The sequence below is a fragment of the Hyperolius riggenbachi genome, chromosome 10 (genome assembly GCF_040937935.1).
Source record: "Hyperolius riggenbachi isolate aHypRig1 chromosome 10, aHypRig1.pri, whole genome shotgun sequence".
Classification (NCBI taxonomy): domain Eukaryota; kingdom Metazoa; phylum Chordata; class Amphibia; order Anura; family Hyperoliidae; genus Hyperolius; species Hyperolius riggenbachi.
The window spans coordinates 173306408-173329317 of NC_090655.1; the positions used below are offsets into that span (position 1 = coordinate 173306408).

The 22910-nt window shown below is 46.3% G+C and overlaps 1 protein-coding gene across 3 annotated transcripts in view; it reads right to left on the reverse strand.

The window, feature by feature from the left end:
* The window catches only part of SLC43A3 (solute carrier family 43 member 3), a 1442737-nt gene extending 1423622 nt beyond the window's left edge, over positions 1-19115 (reverse strand). For all 3 annotated transcript variants that reach the window (XM_068255264.1, XM_068255263.1, XM_068255265.1), the window contains exon 1: positions 19036-19115. The gene's annotated coding sequence lies outside the window, so the exon portion shown is untranslated. The remainder of the gene's footprint in view (positions 1-19035) is intronic.
* Positions 19116-22910: the final 3795 nt, after the last annotated feature.

Sequence of the window (22910 nt, forward strand, 5' to 3'; positions counted from 1 at the left end):
TAGCCCATGAACAAAATGACATTTTCTAAAATGTGGGATTTTTGGGATATAAACTATAATTTACCACTATCAGAGGAAACCACATAGGCTAATCAATGTTTCCAGTCTAGGCCGAGACCCTCTAATATTATTTTCCTATCCTGAAGATGAGGGGTTTGGGCAGGGGGAGAGAGACAGAAGTGTTTTTCAATTATATCATAGGATATAACAGACATTGTCTAATCTTGTTTGTATTTACGAGCTTTCTTTGTTAAATTCATACACAGCTCCGCATAGGTAAGAATAATCTGATTACAGACTATGGTACCTATTTCTTACAGGAGTTTCCTACTGGAATCTTTTGATATTATGTCTATACACCAACTGCATCCAAGGTTCAAGTGGGTGTTTATGAAAAACTTGCTGAAGTATATAACCATTGTTGTTTTTCTCCTGTTTGATGAACACATATTTTTTCAATTATGTCTGTATACTTACTTTATTTGATTAGCAAATGTTATACCTTTTTTATATAATGTTGCCATATGTCATATGTTAATAATGTTATCACTTTGAAAAATTCCAATAAAAATTGAGTTACAAAAAAAAAAAAAGAATAAACATATGCCGCAGGTAAAATGGGCACCCATAGTATAATTGTAGGTATACACATGATAGAAAAATCTTTGGAAAATGAAATATCTAAGGCCAATTTTACCATCTCCATGTAGTATGAGAGAATACCTACATAGTCTCTTCTCTAGCTGAGTACACCCATCAGATAAAAACCATCACAAATTAAGGAAAAATCTGTCACATAGGTTTGTCAGGGAGGTTTGAAAGACTGATGTTTCTAGAGATTAGTGTTGAGCCGAAATTTGCGTAATTTTGCATTTCCCTAATTACAGATGCAAATTTTGCAGCTACGACACAAATTTGTAATTTGTGATTGCAATACAAAACCGTAATTTGGAATTCTGCAAATTCACGTTTAACATGAAATTTCATGTTTTCTATAGAAATAAAGTTATTTTAATTACGAAAATGGACGTAATTATGCAAATTTAAAGGGACTCCGAGCAGTGCAGTAACTATGGAAAGATGCATACTATTTTGAAGCTCTCTTTCACCTCTTTCCATTGATATATGAACCGCCGCCCTACGCCTTTTAGTTTTCGCTATTTTCGCTGCTGCCGCTGGCTGGCTGCAATTTTGGAGAAGGGAGTGTGGAAGGGGGTGCCCTAGGTGAGGCGGGGGAGGCTCCCCCCCCCCCCCCCGCTGCTCTGTGCACAATTTCCCCCCTTCACTGTGCCCCCCTCCTTCTCAGCTCTGGGGCCCCTACTAACTGGGGACCTGCCTTTTTGGGGATATCTGCCGCCAATCTGATTGTATTTTGTTGGGAAATCTGCTGCCAATCTGATTGCATTTTGTGGGGATTTCCGCCGCCAATCTGATTGTATTTTGTTGGGAAATCTGCCGCCAATCTGATTGCATTTTGTGTGGATATCTGCCGCCAATCTAATTGCATTTTGTGGTGATATCTGCTGCCAATCTAATTGCAATTTGTGGGCATATCTGCCGCCAATCTGATTGCATTTTGTGGGGATATCTGCCGCCAATCTGATTGTATTTTGTTGGGAAATCTGCCGCCAATCTGATTGCATTTTGTGGGGATATCTGCCGCCAATCTGATTGCATTTTGTGGGGAGTATGGAAGGGGGTGCCCTAGGTGAGGGGGGGAGGCTCCCCCCCTCTCCGCTGCTCTTTGCACAATTTCCCCCCTTCACTGTGCCCCCCTCCTTCTCAGCTCTGGGGCCCCTACTAACTGGGGACCTGCCTTTGTGGGGATATCTGCCGCCAATCTGATTGTATTTTGTGGGGATATCTCTCACCAATCTGATTGTATTTTGTTGGGAAATCTGCCGCCAATCTGATTGCATTTTGTGGGGATATCTGCCACCAATCTGATTGTATTTTGTTGGAAAATCTGCCGCCAATCTGATTGCATTTTGTGGGGATATCTGCCGCCAATCTAATTGCATTTTGTGGGGATATCTGCTGCCAATCTAATTGCAATTTGTGGGCATATCTGCTGCCAATCTGATTGCATTTTGTGGGAATATCTGCCGCCAATCTGATTGTATTTTGTGGGGAAGTCTGCCACCAATCTAATTGCATTTTGTGGGGATATTTGCCGCCACTCTGATTGCATTTTGTGGGGATATCTGCCGCCAATCTACTTGCATTTTGTGGGGATATCTGCCGCCAATCTGATTGTATTTTGTTGGGAAATCTGCCGCTAATCTAATGTCATTTTGTGGGGATATCTGCCGCCAATCGGATTGCATTTTATGGGGATATCTGCCGCCAATCTGATTGTATTTTGTTGGGAAATCTGCCGCCAATCTGATTGCATTTTGTGGGGATATCTTCCGCCAATCTATTTGCATTTTGTGGGGATATCTGCTGCCAATCTAATTGCAATTTGTGGGGACATCTGCTGCCAATCTGATTGTATTTTGTGGGGAAATCTGCTGCCAGTCTAATTGCATTTTGTAGGGATATCTGCCGCCAATCTGATTGCATTTTGTGGGGATATCTGCCACCAATCTGATTGCATTTTGTGGGGATATCTGCCGCCAATCTGACTGCATTTTGTGGGGAAGTCTGCCACCAATCTAATTGCATTTTGTGGGGATATCTGTTGCCAATCTGAGTGTATCTTGTTGGGAAAATTGCCGCCACTCTGATTGCATTTTGGGGGGATATCTGCCGCCAATCTGATTGCATTTTGTGGGGATATCTGCCGCCAATCTGATTGCATTTTATGGGGATATCTGCTGGCAATCTGATTGTATTTTGTTGGGAAATCTGCCGTTAATCTGATTGCATTTTGTGGGGATATCTGCCGCCAATCTATTTGCATTTTGTGAGGATATATGCTGCCAGTCTAACTGCATTTTGTGGGGATATCTGCCGCCAATTGTGGGGATATCTGCCACCAATCTGATTGTATTTTGTGGGGAAATCTGCCGCCAATCTGATTGCATTTTGTGGGAATATCTGCTGCCAATCTGATTGTATTTTGTTGGGAAATCTGCCGCCAATCTGATTGCATTTTGTGCTTGATATCTGCCGCCAATCTGATTGCATTTTGTGGGGATATCTGCCGCCAATCTGATTGCATTTTGTGGGGATATCTGCCGCCAATCTGATTGTATTTTTTGGGGAAGTATGCCGCCAATCTAATTGCATTTTGTGGGGATATCTGCCGCCAATCTGATAGTGTTTTGTTGGGAAAATTGCCGCCACTCTAATTGAATTTTGTGGGGATATCTGCCGCCAATCTACTTGCATTTTGTGGGGATATCTGCGGCCAATCTGATTGTATTTTGTTGGGAAATCTGCGGCCAATCTGATTGCATTTTGTGGGGATATCTGCCGCCAATCTATTTGCATTTTGTGGGGATATCTGCTGCAAATCTAATTTCAATTTGTGGGGGATATCTGCCGCCAATCTGATTGTATTTTGTTGGGAAATCTGCCGCCAATCTGATAGCATTTTGTGGGGATATCTGCCGCCAATCTGAGTGCATTTTGTCGGGAAATCTGCTGCCATTTGACTACTTGATGAATTATCATGAGGCATGTAACTACTTGATTATTTTATCTAAAATGTATCTGGTCAGACCTAATGTCTGTGGATAACACCGCTACTTATTTTTTATTTTTTTTTATTTTAAAGTCTGCCCATGACTCATCATGACCATGCCCATGTTCCAGTGCATGGTGACACTCATTTATTTTTGCTGCGGCGTGCTGCGTGCGCCACATGTGGACATATCCCTATTGGAGACTGTCCTCAGAAGTGCTCACAATCTATTCCCTACCATAAAATCATGCAAAATTTCTAGAGTACATGTGTATGTGAGCCCAAAATGGGGGGGGGGGGGGGGAGGAGGAGGAGGAGAGGGGATCGGGGGGTATGGGGGAGCAGGAGAGGGGGTGGGCCCCAGGCTGCAGCTTCCTTGGTAGGCCCTTAGTGTCCCAGTCCGACCCTGATTAAAAGCATACCCACAGGCATTGCTTGGAGTCCCTTTAAGTAATTACTAAACTCAGGAAAGTCACTAATTTGATTTCAATTACTGATAATGCAAAGGCCCCTGCACGTTCTGTCGCTTTAAGGCAGGGAACACACTAAACAGAAACGCTAGCGTTGCGGAAAATGCAGAGTTTATGCATGTAATGTTATTCAATGGGTCGCATCAAAAAACATATGTGTATGCGCTTTGACATTTGCATTTTTAAAAACGCTGGTTTTGTTGCATATTTTTCAAAAACGCATCAAAACCGCACATAATGAAAGTCAATGGTGATGCATTGTAATGCGTTTTGTATGCGTTTTTCATGCGTTTTTGTTAAAACAAACAATTTCTGATGTATTTGTTGACTTCCTAGTGATTTGCATGAAACGCAATAGAAAGATGCATACAAAATGCATATGCATTTTGTATATGCAAACCGCAAACACATGAAAAGGCATACAAAACGCATAAAACCACATGTGCAGGAACAAAAACCGCAAAAACACAAACGCATGGAAAATGCAGTACAAACACACAAACGCATATGCATACAAATGCGACGTTTCCCGCAGTGATAAGTGTGCACCCAGCCTAAGGCCTCTTTTCTACGGACTGTTGAGCTGTGTGCTCAGCAAGCAGTTACCAGGCAGCAACAAGCAGTTACCAGGCAGCAACAAGCAGTTACCAGGCAGCAGTGAGCAGTTGTGAGAATTTCAGAGACATTTCTCTGCCTACCAACTGTCCATGGAAAAGAGGCCTAAATATATCAGGAGGCTCTAGACTAGAGCACAATTTTGAGAACGGACAGTGATTGGCCAATTAGGTACTTATCCGTTAGCCGGGCGCATCCTCTAGGTGGCGACAAAACTCCACCAGAGTTACATCTTTCCCTACTATCCATGTCGACCTGGAGGGGGAATAGTAATTAGCGCCACCTGCCGGATGCGCCCGGCTAACGGATAAGTACCGCCAATTATAACTGAAAGTGTATACTTTGTCTAAGATCATCCTACCTAATAAAACCTAAGTGTCGCTGCGTCCAGCAGCTGTCCCTGCGTCCCAGGTTTTAGCTGGGACCAGGGAGCTGGGTGGGCGGGTGCAGGTGGGAGAGTGCACGGCGGGAACGGGTGCGCACTCGGCAGTTTCGTGCGTACGCATGCACACTGGCGGCGGCGGCGGCCATAAAAAGACCTAGAGCCTGTTTTTAAACGGGCTTGGGTCTACTAGTAAAAAATAATATGCATGGGGTTTATTAGCAGCATTTGTTCAGCACTGCAGTTCCTTATCTTGCGCTCATCTCTTCTTTTGTCCTGCCCGCCGGTATGGAGCGAGGAATCGATCCGGCGGGGTATCGGACACGTCGGAACTTATCAATCAAGCCATCAGCGGCTCGATTATGCGGGAATAAACGTACCGTGTATTCCCTGCATTAGACCAATTTTACCCAGTTCCATGTAGTATAAGAGCCATACTCGACACAGTCTATTCTATTGAGCTGAACTCGCCATCAGATAAAAATCTTTGCAAGATGCTGCACACAAAGATGCTGTACACATTCAAAAGATCAGTATCTGCAAAGGATCTGTTCCTGCAAAATGCATTCATTCATAGTCTATGATATCTGCAGATCCTCATACACACCTTGTTTAACAGACTTCATCTGCATACTGTATCTGACAATCATCTGATCTGTTAAACAAGGTGTGTGGCCCGGTGCACACCAAAACCCGCTAGCAGATCCCCAAAATGCTAGCAGATTTTGAAACGTTTTTTCTTATTTTTCTGTAGCGTTTCTCCTAGCATTTTGCGGTTTTGTGAAGCATTTTTGGTGTAGTAGATTTCATATATTGTTACAGTAAAGCTGTTACTGAACAGCTACTGTAACAAAAACGCCTGCAAAACCGCTCTGAAGTGCCGTTTTTCAGAGCGGTTTGCGTTTTTCTTATACTTAACATTAGAGGCAGAAACGGCTCCGCAATCCAAAATCTGCAGCAGCCCGGGAGTATGCGTTTCTGCGAAACGCCTCCCGCTCTGGTGTGCACCAGCCCACTGAAATACATTACCCAAGCGTTTCCACATCCGCAGACAGATCGAAAAACGCTGCCTAACTGCTCTGGTGTGCACTAGACCTGTATGAGCATCTGCAGATATCATAGACTATGAATGGGGAGTTCAGCTCAATAGAATAGACTGTGTAGAGTATGGCTCTCATACTACATGGAAGGGGGTAAAATTGGTCTGATATCTTTCATTTATCTTTCAAGTGTGTATGTAGCATTAAGCCTCATCTACACGCGTAGATGAGGCTGCGATCCGGCGGCTTGATTAGCCACCGGATCGCCTCTTCCGCATCCCCGCGCGTGCCCGCCGCATCCCCGCTTGCCGCGCCTGCGCCGCATTCGATTCCCTGCTCGTCCCCGCCGGCGCCACTTATCTTCCGCTTGATTCCCTGCCATTGTCCCCTCGCGGGGAGCGAGCAGGGAATCGGCGGAAGCAAGATCCGTTCTGTTGGATCGCATCAGCGGCTCGATTGATAAGGAACATCGCGGCCGCATCTACGTGTGTAGATGCGGCTTAAGGGTAGAAACACATTAGGCACTGTAGGCAGAATCACATATGCGTTTTCCACTATGTGCTATGGAAAACATGTATGTGATTCTGCCTAGTGTGTTCCTACCCTCAAAGCACTTTTCTGATTGCTTTTTGACCTCCAGAGCTTTTTGAGAGCTTTTTAAAAAATACTCCCATTGACATTAAAATTGCAGTAAAATCGTGATCGCAGTAAAATCGCTAAATTTTATCGCGATTTTACAGCAATTTTAATGCAAGTCAATGGGAGCATTTTTTTTAAAGCTCTTATAGCTCTGGAGGCCAAAAAGCGCTCAGAGGCCTGGTGCACACCAAAAACCGCTAGCAGATCCGCAAAATGCTAGCAGATTTTGAAACGCTTTTTCTTATTTTTCTGCAGCGTTTCAGCTAGCGTTTTGCGGTTTTGTGTAGCGTTTTTGGTGTAGTAGATTTCATGTATTGTTACAGTAAAGCTGTTACTGAACAGCTACTGTAACAAAAAACGCCTGGCAAACCGCTCTGAAGTGCCGTTTTTCAGAGCGGTTTGCGTTTTTCCTATACTTAACATTGAGGCAGAAACGCATCCGCAATCCAAAATCTGCTGCAGCCCGGGAGTATGCGTTTCTGCAAAACGCCTCCCGCTCTGGTGTGCACCACCCCATTGAAATGCATTACCCTAGCAGATCCGCACCCGCAAGCAGATCGCAAACCGCAGCGGAAACGCTCCGGTGTGCACTAGGCCTTATAGTGTGTCTGAGCCCTAAGACAGCCTTCACACTTTTCCCTGAGATTTTTGGCAGTGTTTTTTCATATTTGTGATTCTACGTTTTTTTTTTTTTTTCATTTCCAAATCTTATTTTGTTTGTTCACATTTTTATGCAAATTTTTGCATTGCAATTTTTCTGTGCATGCCAATGAAGCCAATTAACATGAAATTAAAAGTAATTAACTTCACATTTGCAAACAAACTTTCAGACCTGGAACCCACTACAAAACGCTATCACAAATCGCAATCGCTAACGTTTTGTATGAACAGTTTGTAAGCGATTTCATGAGCTTTTTAGGGAGCCCTTTTAAAAAGTGTATCAATTTGCCAGCGGTTGTGTAGCGATTAGCGGTTTAAAGTCTGATTGGTCCTTTCAATTAATTTTAATTTTGTTACAGTGTGCAGTAACTTCAAAACGCTTGCAAAATCGCTCAGTGCAGGTTTTGATGAGCGATTACGCCAGCGATTACATACTTAACATTGAAGTGCTAACGCTCCCAAAATGCTGCATGTCCTGTGTTTGTGATTTTTCTAATCGCAATCGCTCCAGTGGAAGTTGCCCCATCAATTTACATTAGCTGAGCGTTTTTACAAAATGCTAGCATTTTCAAACGCTCCCTAAACGCTCAAAAAATCGCCCTTGTGGGTTCCAGCCCTCAGGGGGAAGGACCAATCAGACTTTAAAACGCTAATCGCTAATCGCTACACAACCGCTGGCAAATTGATACACTTTTTAAAAGCGCTCCCTAAAATGCTCATGAAATCGCTTACAAACTGCTCATACAAAACGCTAGCGATTGCGATTAGCAATAGCGTTTTGTAGTGGGTTCCAGGCCTCACATTTGGAATGAGAGAATTCGCAACTCCAATTGACTTGTATACAAAAAAAGAAAAAATAAAAAAAGCATACATGTAGACTGTTTTTTTCTCTACATTGGCCTCAATTCACTAAGCAGTTTGGAGTAGTCTACAGATGGTTTTTAGTCTACTGATTGTTTGGTCAGTTGCATCAAAGGGTAAATCACTTTTACCAAATGTTTTAGACCTGTTTTTAGACCTGGTCTGAGGGCCCATTTCCACTATCGCGAATTCGCATGCGTTTGCCACATGCAAATTCGCATAGCCAATACAAGTGAATGGGACTGTTTCCACTTGTCAGGATTCCTTTGCGTTTTTCTGTGCAGACAAAATCTGCACGACAGAGCCATCAGAATTCGCATACCGCTATGCAAATCGCATACAATGTATTTAATAGGGAATTTGCATGCGGTATTGGTATGCAAATTTTCATGCAAATTCGCATACGATTTCGCATGGAATCAATGGAAAAGCACACAGGCACTGCCATGGTTAAATTCGCATACATAGTCATCCATGCGAAATTGTATGCGAATTTGCATGAAAATTTGCATATAAAAGCATGAGAAATTTGCATCCGCATGCAAATTTTTACCACGGCGATTCCCACCGCACAAGTGGAAATGGGCCCTGAAACATTTGGTAATTAGGTGGGTAAAGCAGAGGAAATGATCAAAAGATGAAATTCACAAACAAGTAGCTATGACTGACATCCTTCTCCTTTGATTAGCTCTCCTCTGCATACAATGAAACTCCTGCATAATTAATTCAAAAGGTTCAACTCTAATGGTGTGTACAGGGCAGTTTCTAGGCTAAAATGCAAATGGTTACAATTGCGCCCCCCCCCCCCCCCGCAGAGCCAGGTATACATGTCTGCAGTGTAGGTTAGCCAGGTCTAGTTGCACTCAGTATAGGTAGCCAGCTATAGGTCCCCCCAGTATAGTTAGTATAGTATAGTATATATAGTATAGTATAGTATAGTATAGATAGTATAGCTATAGTCCCCCCAGTAGCTAGGCATAGTATAGGTAGCCAGGCATAGGTGCTCCAGTATAGTTGCCCCCAGTATAGGTTAGCCAGGTAGGTGCCTCCAGTATAGGTAGCCGGTATAGTTGCCCCCCAGTATAGGTTAGATAGGCAGGTGCCCCCGGTATAGGTTAGATAGGTAGGTGCCCCCAGTACAGGTTAGCTAGGTGGGTGCCCCCAGTACAGGTTAGCTAGGTGGGTGCCTCTAATATAGGGAGTCAGAATAGTTGCCCCCAGCCTAGGTTAGATAGGTAGGTGCCCCCAGTATAGGTTAGTTAGGTAGGTGCCTCCAATATAGGTAGCCAGTATAGTTGCCACCAGTATAAGCAAGGTAGGTAGGTGCCCCCATACAGGTTAGATAGGTAGGGGCCCTCCAGTATAGGTTAGATTAGGTAGGTGCCCCCCAGTGTGGTTAGATTAGGTAGGTGCCCCCCAGTGTGGTTAGATTAGGTAGGTGCCCCCCAGTATAGGTTAGATTAGGTAGGTGCCCCCCCCCAGTGTGGCTAGATTAGGTAGGTGCCCCCAGTATAGGTTAGATTAGGTAGGTGCCCCCCAGTATAGGTTACATAGGTAGCTACCCCCCAGTATAGGTTAGATTAGGTAGGTGCCCCTCAGTATAGGTTAGATTGGGTAGGTGCCCCCCAGTATAGGTTAGATTAGGTAGGTGCCCCCCAGTGTGGCTAGATTAGGTAGGTGCCCCCCAGTATAGGTTAGATTAGGTGGGTGCCCCCCAGTATAGGTTAGATAGGTAGCTGCCCCCTAGTATAGGTTAGATTAGGTAGGTGCCCCCCAGTATAGGTTAGATTAGGTAGGTGCCCCCCAGGGTGGTTTGATTAGGTAGGTGCCCCCCAGTATAGGTTAGATTAGCTAGGTGCCCCCCAGTATAGGTTAGATTAGGTAGGTGCCCCCCAGTATAGGTTAGATTAGGTAGGTGCCCCCCAGTAAAGGTTAGATTAGGTAGATGCACTCTAGCTGCACTCAGTATAGGTAGCCAGCTATAGGTCCCCCCAGTATAGGTAGCTAGGCATAGTATAGGTAGCCAGGCATAGGTGCTCCAGTATAGTTGCCCCCACCCCAGTATAGGTTAGCCAGGTAGGTGCCTCCAGTATAGGTAGCCGGTATAGTTGCCCCCCAGTATAGGTTAGATAGGTAGGTGCCCCCAGTAAAGGTTAGCTAGGTGGGTGCCTCTAATATAGGGAGTCAGAATAGTTGCCCCCAGCCTAGGTTAGATAGGTAGGTGCCCCCAGTATAGGTTAGTTAGGTAGGTGCCTCCAATATAGGTAGCCAGTATAGTTGCCACCAGTATAAGCAAGGTAGGTAGGTGCCCCCAATACAGGTTAGATAGGTAGGGGCCCTCCAGTATAGGTTAGATTAGGTAGGTGCCCCCCAGTGTTGTTAGATTAGGTAGGTGCCCCCAGTGTTGTTAGATTAGGTAGGTGCCCCCCTGTATAGGTTAGGTAGGTGCCCCCCAGTATAGGTTAGATTAGGTAGGTGCCCCCCCCCCTCCCCAGTGTGGCTAGATTAGGTAGGTGCCCCCCAGTATAGGTTAGATAGGTAGCTGCCCCTCAGTATAGGTTAGATTAGGTAGGTGCCCTTCAGTATAGGTTAGATTAGGTAGGGGCCCCTAGTATAGGTTATATTAGGTAGGTGCCCCCCAGTGTGGTTAGATTAGGTAGGTGCCCACCAGTATAGGTTAGATTAGGTGGGTGCCCCCCAGTATAGGTTAGATAGGTAGCTGCCCCCCAGTATATGTTAGATTAGGTAGGTGCCCCCCAGTATAGGTTAGATTAGGTAGGTGCCCCCCAGTGTGGTTAGATTAGGTAGGTGCCCCCCAGTATAGGTTAGATTAGCTAAGTGCCCCCCAGTATAGGTTAGATTAGGTAGGTGCCCCCCAGTATAGGTTAGATTAGGTAGGTGCCCCCCAGTAAAGGTTAGATTAGGTAGGTGCCCCCCAGTGTGGTTAGATTAGGTAGGTGCCCCCCAGTATAGGTTAGATTAGGTAGGTGCCCCCCAGTATAGGTTAGATAGGTAGCTGCCCCCCAGTATATGTTAGATTAGGTAGGTGCCCCCCAGTATAGGTTAGATAGGTAGCTGCCCCTCAGTATAGGTTAGATTAGGTAGGTGCCCTTCAGTATAGGTTAGATTAGGTAGGGGCCCCTAGTATAGGTTATATTAGGTAGGTGCCCCCCAGTGTGGTTAGATTAGGTAGGTGCCCCCCAGTATAGGTTAGATTAGGTGGGTGCCCCCCAGTATAGGTTAGATAGGTAGCTGCCCCCCAGTATATGTTAGATTAGGTAGGTGCCCCCCAGTATAGGTTAGATTAGGTAGGTGCCCCCCAGTGTGGTTAGATTAGGTAGGTGCCCCCCAGTATAGGTTAGATTAGCTAAGTGCCCCCCAGTATAGGTTAGATTAGGTAGGTGCCCCCCAGTATAGGTTAGATTAGGTAGGTGCCCCCCAGTAAAGGTTAGATTAGGTAGGTGCCCCCCAGTGTGGTTAGATTAGGTAGGTGCCCCCCAGTATAGGTTAGATTAGGTAGGTGCCCCCAGTATAGGTTAGATTAGGTAGGTGCCTTCCAGTATAGGTTAGATTAGGTAGGTGCCTTCCAGTATAGGTTAGATTAGGTAGGTGCCCCCCAGTGTAGGTTAGATTAGGTAGGTGCCCCCCCAGTATAGGTTAGATTATGTAGGTGCCCCCCAGTATAGGTTAGATTAGGTAGGTGCCCCCCAGTATAGGTTAGATTCAGGGCCGGGCCGAGGCATAGGCTGGAGAGGCTCCAGCCTCAGGGCGCAGTGTACGAGGGGGCGCAGAATTCATTCAGCTGTCATTCCTAATTGTGTTTGAAGCAGAAAGAAATAAGAAAAGGGGATACATGGCAGTGATTGCAAGCCAGATAACTAGATATTAAGGTGTTGGGGAGGTTGTGGGCCCTGTGGCGCCTCTTAGTCTAATAGCAATCAGTGTTTGATGGCTCGGGTGGCAGGGATGGAGGGGCGCACTTTGGTGTCTCAGCCTTGGGTGCTGGAGGACCTTGTCCCGGCTCTGGTTAGATTAGGTAGGTGCCCCCCCAGTATAGATTAGATTAGGTAGGTGCCCCCCCAGTATAGGTTAGATTAGCTAGGTGCCCCCCCCCCCACAGTATAGGTTAGATTAGGTAGGTGCCCCCCAGTGTAGGTTAGATTAGGTAGGTGCGCCCCCAGTATAGGTTAGATTATGTAGGTGCCCCCCAGCATAGGTTAGATTAGGTAGGTGCCCCCCCAGTATAGGTTAGATTAGGTAGGTGCCCCCCCCCCCAGTATAGATTAGATTAGGTAGGTGCCCCCCCAGTATAGGTTAGATTAGCTAGGTGCCCCCCAGTATAAGTTAGATTAGGTAGGTGCCCCCCCCCCCCCACAGTATAGGTTAGATTAGGTAGGTGCCCCACAGGATAGGTTAGATAGGTAGGTGCCCCCTCGTAATGGAGGGGGGAGCCGCAGCCGCGGGGAGGGTGGCCCGACCTCTCCCTCCCTCTCCTCTCCCGGGCGCCCTCCGTGCTCACCCCTCCGAATTTAACTGCAGGGAAGCGCTGTGTAGGGAGAGCAACTCACCTCCCTGGTTCCAATCACCGCCTGTCTCCTCTTCTGTCTTCTCCTCATAGCTGCTTATACACACGCTGCTTCCGGGTAAACAGGAAGCGGCATGTTTATGAGCGGCCATGAAGAGAAGACGGAGACAGGCGTCGATTGGAACCAGGGAGGTGAGTTGCCCTCCCTACACAGCGCTTCCCTGCAGTTACATTCGGAGGGGGGAGCACGGAGGGCGGCCCGCGAAGAGGAAGGGAGGGAGAGGTCGGGCTGCCCTCCCCGCGGCTGCGGGTCCTCCCTCCATTACAGCGCACACAGTCCTTCGGGGCCCAGGGCGGCGGCACGGGCCGCACGGCCCTAGAAACGGGTCTGGGTGTGTACACACTTGAAAGATAAATTAAAGCTATCAGACCAATTTTACCACCTTCCATGTAGTATGAGAGCCATATTCTACACAGTCTATTCTATTGAGCTGAACTCCCCATCAGATAAAATCTTTGCAAGATCCTGCACACAAAGATGCTGTACACATTCAAAAGATCAGTATCTGCAAAAGATCTGTTCCTGCAAAAGATCCATTCCTGCAAAATGCATTCATAGTCTATGATATCTCCAGATCCTCATACACACCCTGTTTAACAGACATTCATCTGCAGATCAGATCCACCAGGATGGATCTTCAGATCTGCAGATGATTGTCAGATATGCAGATGAATGTCTGTTAGGGCCCGTTTCCACTTGTGCGGTGCGAAATTGCCGCATAGTCACCGCTGACGAAATCGCATGCAGGTGCGATTCCGCATTCGTTTTTTGCTGCGATTTCGCATAGGTTAGGGTAAATGCGATTTTAACCATGTCACGTCCTGTGTGAATTTACATAAGTTTATATGCAAAATCGCACACGAAATTGTGGGGAAAAACGCATGTCAGAACCGCATGCGATTTCCCTATTAAATACATTGCGTGCTATTCGCATGCATTCCACACGCAAGCGAATTCTGCGGGCTCTGCCGTGCAGAAAAATCCTGCTCAGAAAAACGCTCAGGAAAACTGACAAGTGGAAACAAGCCCATCCACTTGTATTGTCTATGCGAATCTGCATGCAGGAAACGCATGCAGATTCGCTCTAGTGGAAACGGGCCCTAAAACAAAGTGTGTATGAGGATCTGCAGATATCATAGACTATGAATGCATTTTGCAGGAACAGATCTTTTGCAGATACTGATCTTTTGAATGTGTACAGCATCTTTGTGCGCAGCATCTTGCAAAGATTTTATCTGATGGGGAGTTCAGCTCAATAGGATAGACTGTGTAGAGCAGTGATCCTCAAACTAAGGCCCGCGGGCCGAATGCTCTCCCCCCCCCCCCCCCCCCGAGGCTTTTTCACTGGGCCCCCAAACGCAAAATGTATAACTTATAGATGCTGCCCACTGCACCTTTAAATGTTGGCGCCCCACATATGGAATAGCAGTGCTGGCACCACCCATCCACTTACTGTAGAAGCCAGCGAGCAGTCAATTGCTGGCATGGGAGGACTGGCCAGGGGGGAAGGGGGTAGATTTCCCCCCAGGCTGCCTCTCATTTATTGATTAAGGGCTGGTACATTGCCTGGTGCATTCATATTTTTGTATAAGGTGAACCACTAGGCTGGCTGAGGGAAATAAACCTCCAATTACAGAGCAATAAGAGTGCGGGCAAGCTGGTAAATATCAGAATCAGAATCATGTTTATTTCGCCAAGTACAACGGGGGGTTGTACCCGGAATTATTTTTGGCTCAAACAGGGTCGGAGATGGTTCAAAACACATGCATGCAATCCAACATATACAGTCAGGTACAGTAGTACAAAGTAGCATAAACCTATGTATACAGCACATAACTATAATGAAGGACGCGTGGAGAAGTCTGGAGTGCTGTGTGAGGGGAGCAGCCGGTGGCCATCTGCCGGTGGCGCTCGCTCAGCTCCGCAGCAGCTTCAGACGCCCCGCAGTGTGTCCTGGAAAGAGTGGACAGCGAGAGAGAGAGAGAGAGAGAGAAAAGGGGAGAAGGGATAGCCAAAGAGAGACTGAGAGAAGAAAGATAAAGAACCAGTGCAAGAGGAGAGAGACAGAGGCAGAGTCCCCCTCAGGGCTGCAGGCTAGAATGCACCCCAGGGTCCGACAATCAGTCCGGACAGTGTCCATCCCTGTGGAAAGTCGCCAGGTGGAAAAACGCCAGGTGGGCCACTGAACTTCAGATCTTGGTGGTGGTGCAGGCTGACCGCTGATCCTCCGGGCTGGGTGGTGACGCAGGCCAACACAGACCACAGCAGTGGTAGACACTGGGCGGCCGAGCAGGCTGGAGGCTGCGGCTTGTGTAGACCCTCTCCGGAGCGCAGCCTGAGGATCTCTACCACGTGGGAGGCCTGGCAGGAAGCGGCGGTGGTCGGGCCTCCTGTGCGCATGGAGTGTCCCCCAAGCTCAGGGCTGGCGTCCTGGAGTCCCGCCAGTGGTGGAGCCCCAGCAGTCCAAAGTGGGTCCGAGAGTGATGGTGCAGAGTGGATCCAGCATGGTGGAGGCTGTCAGCGGTGATGGAGAAGGGCTCCCGCTTGCTGTGCTGCCGAAGAGCAGCTGCCCGGCACACCCAGTGGAGTGGTGGCAGGCTGGCAGCCCGCTGGGGAAAGCATCGCATCTGCAGGCTGCACGGTGTCTCAGTCAGCGGTGATGGAGTGCCGGAGCAGCAGCAGGAGGGACGATGACTCATCCGGAGCAGGCACACACAGTGTTCCAGAGGTGGGATCGGAGCGGCTGGGGCCGGCGCCGCTTGGTCTATCGTGCAGCGATCCAGGCAGCGGTGGTGAGGAGCATCCAGGCAGCGCCGGTGAGCGGGCAGCAGAGGGGCGGTCGGAGCAGCTGGGGCCAGCACCACGTGGGAAGCAGCAGAGGTGGAATCGGAGCGGCTGGGGCCGGTGCCACGTGGGTCATCAGCTGAGCTGACCTCGAGGTGGGCCGGACCCCATGGCAAGTGCCGCTCAGCCAGAGCCCGTCAAGCCCGAGTGACTCCCATCTGCCCGATGGTGTGGCAGAGCTGGAGTGAGATTGCCTGGGCAGTCCTAGCCATCAGTCCAGGGGAAAAAAGGGGAAAAAAAGAAAGATGTGAGCCGGAGCCCTGTGGCCGTGGCTACCCAGCAGGCGCCATCTTGTCTATATAAAGTAAATATACACAGCATGATGCAGAACAGAGGCTTGCCTGCAGGGTCCATGGGAAAAAAATCTGTCTGGTCTCTCACCATTGTTAAAATGACTACATGTGCATAGCTACATAAGGTATTGTCTAGGTTGAAAAGTTTTCGACAGTCCCTGGACTCCAGAAGGGTTGCTTGCAAACAGTCCCTAGACTCCAGATGGGCTGCTGGTAGAGGAACGATGAACGCAATGGAAACCCCGGCCGTTGTATCTCAAAATGTATTACATGCCCCCTGGTGCCAGTGCATTTATACTTTACCTGTCATCCGATCTCTGAGTGTTCTTGCTGTATTTCCCACATGACTACTGGCATATAGCACGTGTGTGATGTCTGGGCTGCCGTGAAAACGGCCTCTAGTTTGTGTTTTCCCTCCAAGCCAAAAGGTCCCAGTCCTCCCCTGATTGCTGGCTTCAAATCCAATTCTGCATCAGGTGACCCTACTATCCAACTGGACGGCAGGTTGTCACCTGAATGCTTCACTGTCTGGTGCAAAAAGATGATCTTCGGGCGTCGCATGCCTGAATGGCTGCTGCTAGGAGTTCTCCACCGGGCATGATTGAGGGGAATCAATACTTAGATTTAATGTAAAGTTTTTCAACATCATTTTATGTATGTTCCGGGCCCCCAACAGTCTGAAGTATGTTGACCCGGCCTTTGACTGAAAAAGTTTGGGGACCCTTGGTGTAGAGTATGCTCTCATACTACATGGAAGGAGGTAAAATTGGTCTGGTATCTTGCCTTTTCGGGCTCGTTTCCACTATTGCGGTGCAGAATCGCCTGGATTCCACCACTGATGAAATCGCATGCAAGTGCGATTCCCCATGCGTTTTTTGCATAGGTGAGGGTATATGCGATTTTAGCCATGTCACTGCCTGTGTGAATTTGCATTCGTACCTATGCGAATTCGCGGCAAAAAACTCATGGGGAAACAGCATGCGATTTCCCTATTAAATACATTGCATGCAATTCGCATGCATTCCACTCGCAGGCAAATTCTGCGGCTCTTTTGTGCGTTTTTTCACTGTTGAAAAAAAACGCACCTCAACAACGCTACAGTGGAAACAGGCCCATCCACTTGCATTACATGTGTGAATCCGCACGCTTTGGACGCATGCAGATTTGCGATAGTGGACACAAGCCCTTCCAAAGACTTTTATCTCAATTGTGTACGTAGCATAACATCTAAAATATCTCACAGAATTACTTTACCGACAAGAAATCAGCTGGTCTAATCTCTATTAGAAAAAGTGGGCGTGGCTACTCCTTGTTAGCCTTTGTAAATTGTGTAATTACTGAATGTTAGACCAGGTCTAAAACATTACATCGAACTATCTGTAGACTAAAAAACATCTGTAGACTCGTCTAAACTGCTTAGTGAATTGAGGCCATTGAATTTGCATGAGAAAATTCACACAACACAAGTCAAATGTGATGACATTGACTATCAGATATGTGGTAATCCCGAATTCACAAAAATGCAAGTCACACACAAATTCTGTTATGTGTGCAATGGACCTAAAGGTTCATATACACGCCCGATAAAGATCGTTCAAAACGAACGATTCGTGACGTACGAACGATATTTAAAATTTAAATTAGGTGGAATTTATCGTCCGTAACGAACAACTGTGTACAGATGAGAACGATTTAACCCAAAAAACATGTACGACGAATGATAGAATATGCGTGCGCAAAGGGAAGTGACTTCAGAAACAAATCAGCCGACTCCGAGGTGGGTTTTGCAAAAACATACAGAGGTAGAATTACAATAATTACGTTCGTTACAGTCTGTTAGTTAAAAATAGTTACGAAACTTCCGGATTTTGGAACATGCGTACTCCTTAACAGATCTTAACTATTGCACGATCTCTGTACACATTATAACGATCGAACGATAATCGTGGAAAAAAATCCGCCGGGTTGGATCGGTCAAACTGCCCGATAAAGATCGTTATCGTTCACTGGAATGATCGTTCGTGGTTTTTTCATACACGATTATCGTTCCAATTATCGGTATTGTTCGTTTTTGAACGATCTTTATCGGACGTGTGTACTCAGCATTTGATAGACCCCTATTTATTTTATTGCTGCATTTGATTGCTATTTTTCCAACATTCTGGATTAGTGCTACACAGGCAGATTTATTGTTATAAATGCTAACCAAATTCCAGAAGCAAATTCAAGTCAACAACCCTTGACCATCTGTGTGAAATGGCTCTTTGAGGGCCCGTTTCCACTACAAGCGGTGCGTTCGCCGCAATGCACCATATGCAAACTGCAGTTAATGTTAATCAATGTAATGTTTCCATTTGAGTTAATTTCCGGGGGCGATAAGGACTAGCATGCTGCAGTTTTCTGCAGTTCGCATGCAGGTCCATAGGGATTGTATTGAGCTGCATTGCGGTGCAACTGTATGCGGGTGTATGCGGTGCGGCAATGCGGTCAGTGAAAATGCACCCTAAGGCCTGGAACCCACTGCAAAACGCTATCGCTAATCGCAAGCGCTAGCATTTTGTATAAGCAGTTTGTCAGCGGTTTCATGAGCGTTTTGAGAAGTGGTTTTACAAAGTGCATCAATTTGCCAGCGATTGTGTAGCGATTAGCGTTTTAAAGTCTGATTTGTCCTTTCAATTAATTTTAATTTTTTTACAGTGTGTGTGGTAATGTTAAAACAATAGCAAAATCGCTTCATGCAGGTTTTGATGAGCGATTACGCCAGGGTTTATATACTTTACATTGAGGCGCTAACGCTCCCAAAATGCTGCATGTCCTGCGTTTGCGATTTGAGGAATCGCAAACGCTCCAGTGGAAGTTGCCCCATCTATTTACAGTAGCTGAGCGTTTTGGCAAAACGCTAGCGTTCTGTAACGCTCCAAAAATGCTCTCAAAATCGCCTTTGTGGGTTCCAGCCCTAAAGTTTTTTTTTTTTTTCCATCACAACACATTTGTTCCACAAATAGTTCACTTACCCGTTGAGTCTGCTTTGTTTTCTCCTGAAGATTTTGTCTGACTTCTCAGAGTTCTTTAACTACTATAGGTTCCTCATACTTTTATATGCTAAGTTATGCTGATAATGTATTTTTTTGTTTGTTTTACTCCCATGGGACATAATAGTGTGACAAGCTGTCAGACTATTAGTCATTACATCTGTTGCACAATATAGCTTATTTCCTGCCTTTAAACAGCTGCAAGAAAGTGTAATGTAGCCTAAGGCCCGGTTCACATTAGCATTTGCCAACGAAACCGGCTGTACGGTTCCGTGGTCCATTCCGCTGAGCGGACGAAAAAATGCTGCAGGACCCAATTTTCCGGACCGTTTTGCTCAGCGGAATGGACATGGAAGGTTTTGCAGCTACATAGTAACAAATAGAAAACTGACAGTTTACAGCACACTGGCTGTAAAAACTGACAGTTTTTCCTGATGGCCGGATCCTTACAGCCGGCTCCACAGAAAAACGCTAATGTGAACCGGGCCTTATACTATAAAAAAGTTACATCACATGCCTTCTAAAAAGGCAGTTAAGCATAAATATATACACATAAAAAAGTTAAATAATTTATGTACCTTAACATGAGAAGGAGGATTACCTATATCCTTGACCCCTATGGGGTCCTTTGCAACTAGTGTGGCTGATCTACATTGACCTGTGTGCGAGCAAACCACACCCCAGTACTAGGGGAACTTGCACCCAGTGTTTTTCTGCCACAATTGTGCTCATTGTATAGGTATTAATTTTTAGAGGAAATTGTACTGTGATGTAGGTCTCAATTGGTGACACTGGGGCAGATATAGCTACACCCCACGGGGAATACTAGTTGACCAGTGGGGGGGGATCAGCAAAGACCCTCACCCTTTAGTGTTCATACCAATACTGACCATATACAGTCTTTTATCTCTCATTACCTGAGACAGGAAACCTACCATGTATTACTACAGCGATCATATTGTTGTGTACATGGGATAGGTCTACTATTGACCAAGTTTCTGGTACTTATGGTCTAGCCCTGTTTGGGCATTGTGCAATTGTTATTTATTACCAGTACCTCCCATTCGGTAGTGTGATAGTACCTTAACATGCATAATAAACTTTAAAGAAAACCTGCAAGGAAAAAAAAAGTACCCCTTGGGGGACTTTTCCTCTGGAGGGGGAAGCCTCTGGACAGTGGCGGACACAGTCAGCAGCGGGCCCCTGTGCAAAATACCAATTGTGGGCCCCTGACAGGCAGCCAAAAGTGGATGTGGCCATAGCTAAATTGGGTGTGGTTACTGTGAGGATATGGTGTGAGGATATGGATGGTATATGTGGTGATGACGATATGTACAGTAATACGCAGGACATGGCGACTATTTATGATATGGTCATGATATTAGAGGTAACTGCCATCTGCTTTGTCTGCTATATATGTATTCTGCTTTGAAGCGATTGTCATCTGGCTGTATTACATTTGCATCTAAAGCTGACTTCCGTGAATAGAGCTGGGGTTAATCAGACAATGGCAGAAGTGAAGGGTTTTGTTCCACCTTATCTGGAGCTGAAGCTTTGAAGTCATTGACAATTGAAACATTTACACTTCTGTTGATGAAGGCTGTTAAAGCATTGTGAAGAACTCTAGACTAGTCCGGAAGAGTCTCCTCACCAAACGTTTGACATGTGTGTTAAGCACTATTTCATTGTGAGGAAATTGAATTATTGGTGGAGGTGCAAACTATATCCTGTAAATTACATCTATTGGGAGAAGGAAATCTCTGCAGACTTTTAAAACGGAGACAGGAAAGCTTTGATGCTAGGAAATGATGTTGAGGAAGCCTTTTGATGTCTGTTAGGATACAATCTTACCTGTTGAATTCTGCAACCTTCAAAAAGCTAAAACAGGAACCCTTTAAAGTTCGCATATCACAGGAAGACTATGACAAGCATTCGGTGATGTCACAATCTAGGAGATTGCATTAGTTCCTGGGGGCTGGACATTAAATGCCCCAGGGGACACTTCTGACTATTTAAGTTGGTCCAGGACAGTCACAGGGCATCTTCTCCTGGAGATAGCGCATAGCTAGGGATGATCTTGACTCCTGGTCGAAAAAACGGCGTTCTCCTGTCAAACAACGTTCTAATCTATGCTGGTAACGTTCCTTTTTTCCCCCGTTTATTTTACGCAACTGTCCTTGTGTGTAACTTTGGTTTTTAATTCTGTAATGTTTATTTTGTTTTTGTAATTTTTTGTATATATTCTTTTCTGCACTGTTCCACGTTTTCCTGGAATATTAAATCGTTATTTAATAAGCTTGACTTCTGCTGTACTAAACTAACACTCACAGCCTAGAAGAGACTGCAGTGTAACTGTGTAAAAAGTCCATGCCTAATTGTATGCTTGAACAACACTACCATATGAAATTGTAATTGTATTGTGTGTATGGGGCACTTCTGCGCTCGACAGCAGAGTGGGAGTGGCTAACAGTATCGTTCGGAACGACTGTTAGTGGTTTTGCTGCACGACAGTGTAACTTGCATAACAAGTCAGTGCCTGATTGTGCTGTGTTACTGTACAACTGTACTGTGTGTGTGGGTGCGTGGCGTTCCCGTATTCGGCCTAAAGCGCAAAGCTGACCCGAATACGAAAACACGGAGTGCACGCTGAGCACTCGACAGCAGAGTGGACGTGTCTAGCAAACCGCTAGTGGTGGCAGTGAGAAGTGGTCTGAGGGTCACAGCCTTGTTTGTAGCTTGAATAAGGCTGTTCCCCGCTTGATCTGGTCAAACCCGCAGTCGGGAACCGTACACGCAGGCATGCCGCGGGCCGGTTCCTGACAGTTACACGTTGCATATATTTACCAATCCAGTCTATGGCAACCTTCCCTGGGGCCCAGAAATATTTCTTGATGCATACAGTATACAGATTACTGAACAAAAGCAAACCTTAACCCCAATCCTGCATCAAGACAAAGCATGACATGAGAGGTTCTGTCTTTTATACTTGAAAGCACACCTGAGGTGAGAGGGATATGGAGGCTGACATATTTATTTCCTACAATGCACATTGCTGATTATTTTAGCCATAATCCCTGAACAAGCATGCAAATCAGATGTTTCTGACTGAAGTGTGGAGCTGACTGTCTGGAACAAATGCAAATCAATCTAGGACTGACCAGTGGCATAGCTAGGGTGTTTGAGACCCGGTGCGGATAATTTACCGACCCCCCCCCCCCAAAAAAAGCGAAGCGCGCAGCGGCAAAAAAATGGGTGTGGACATGACATCACATGGGTGGCAGTAACTGTAATAATAAGGCAGTGGGCTAATATAGGTAGCCAGAATAGTTGCCCCCAGCATATGTTAGATAGGTAGGTGGCCCCAGTATAGGTTAGTTAGGTAGGTGCCTCCAATATAGGTAGCCAGTATAGTTGCCACCAGTATAGGCTAGCTAGGTAGGTGCCCCCAATACAGGTTAGATAGGTAGGTGCCCCAGTATAGATTACATAGGTAGCTGCTCCCAGTATAGGTTAGATTGGTAGGTGCCTCCAGTGTAGGTTAGATAGGTAGCTGCCCCCCAGTATAGGTTAGATAGGTAGCTGCCCCCCAGTATAGGTTAGATTAGGTAGCTGCTGCCCAGTATAGGTTAGATCAGGTAGGTGCCCCCAGTATAGGTTAGATTAGGTAGGAGCCCCCCAGTATAGGTTAGATTAGGTAGGAGCCCCCCAGTATAGGTTAGATTCGGTAGGTGCCCCTCAGTATAGGTTAGATTAGGTAAGTGCCCCCCATTATAGGTTAGATTAGGTAGGTGCCCCCCATTATAGGTTAGATTAGGTAGGTTCCCATAGTATAGGTTAGATAGGTAGCTGCCCCCTCC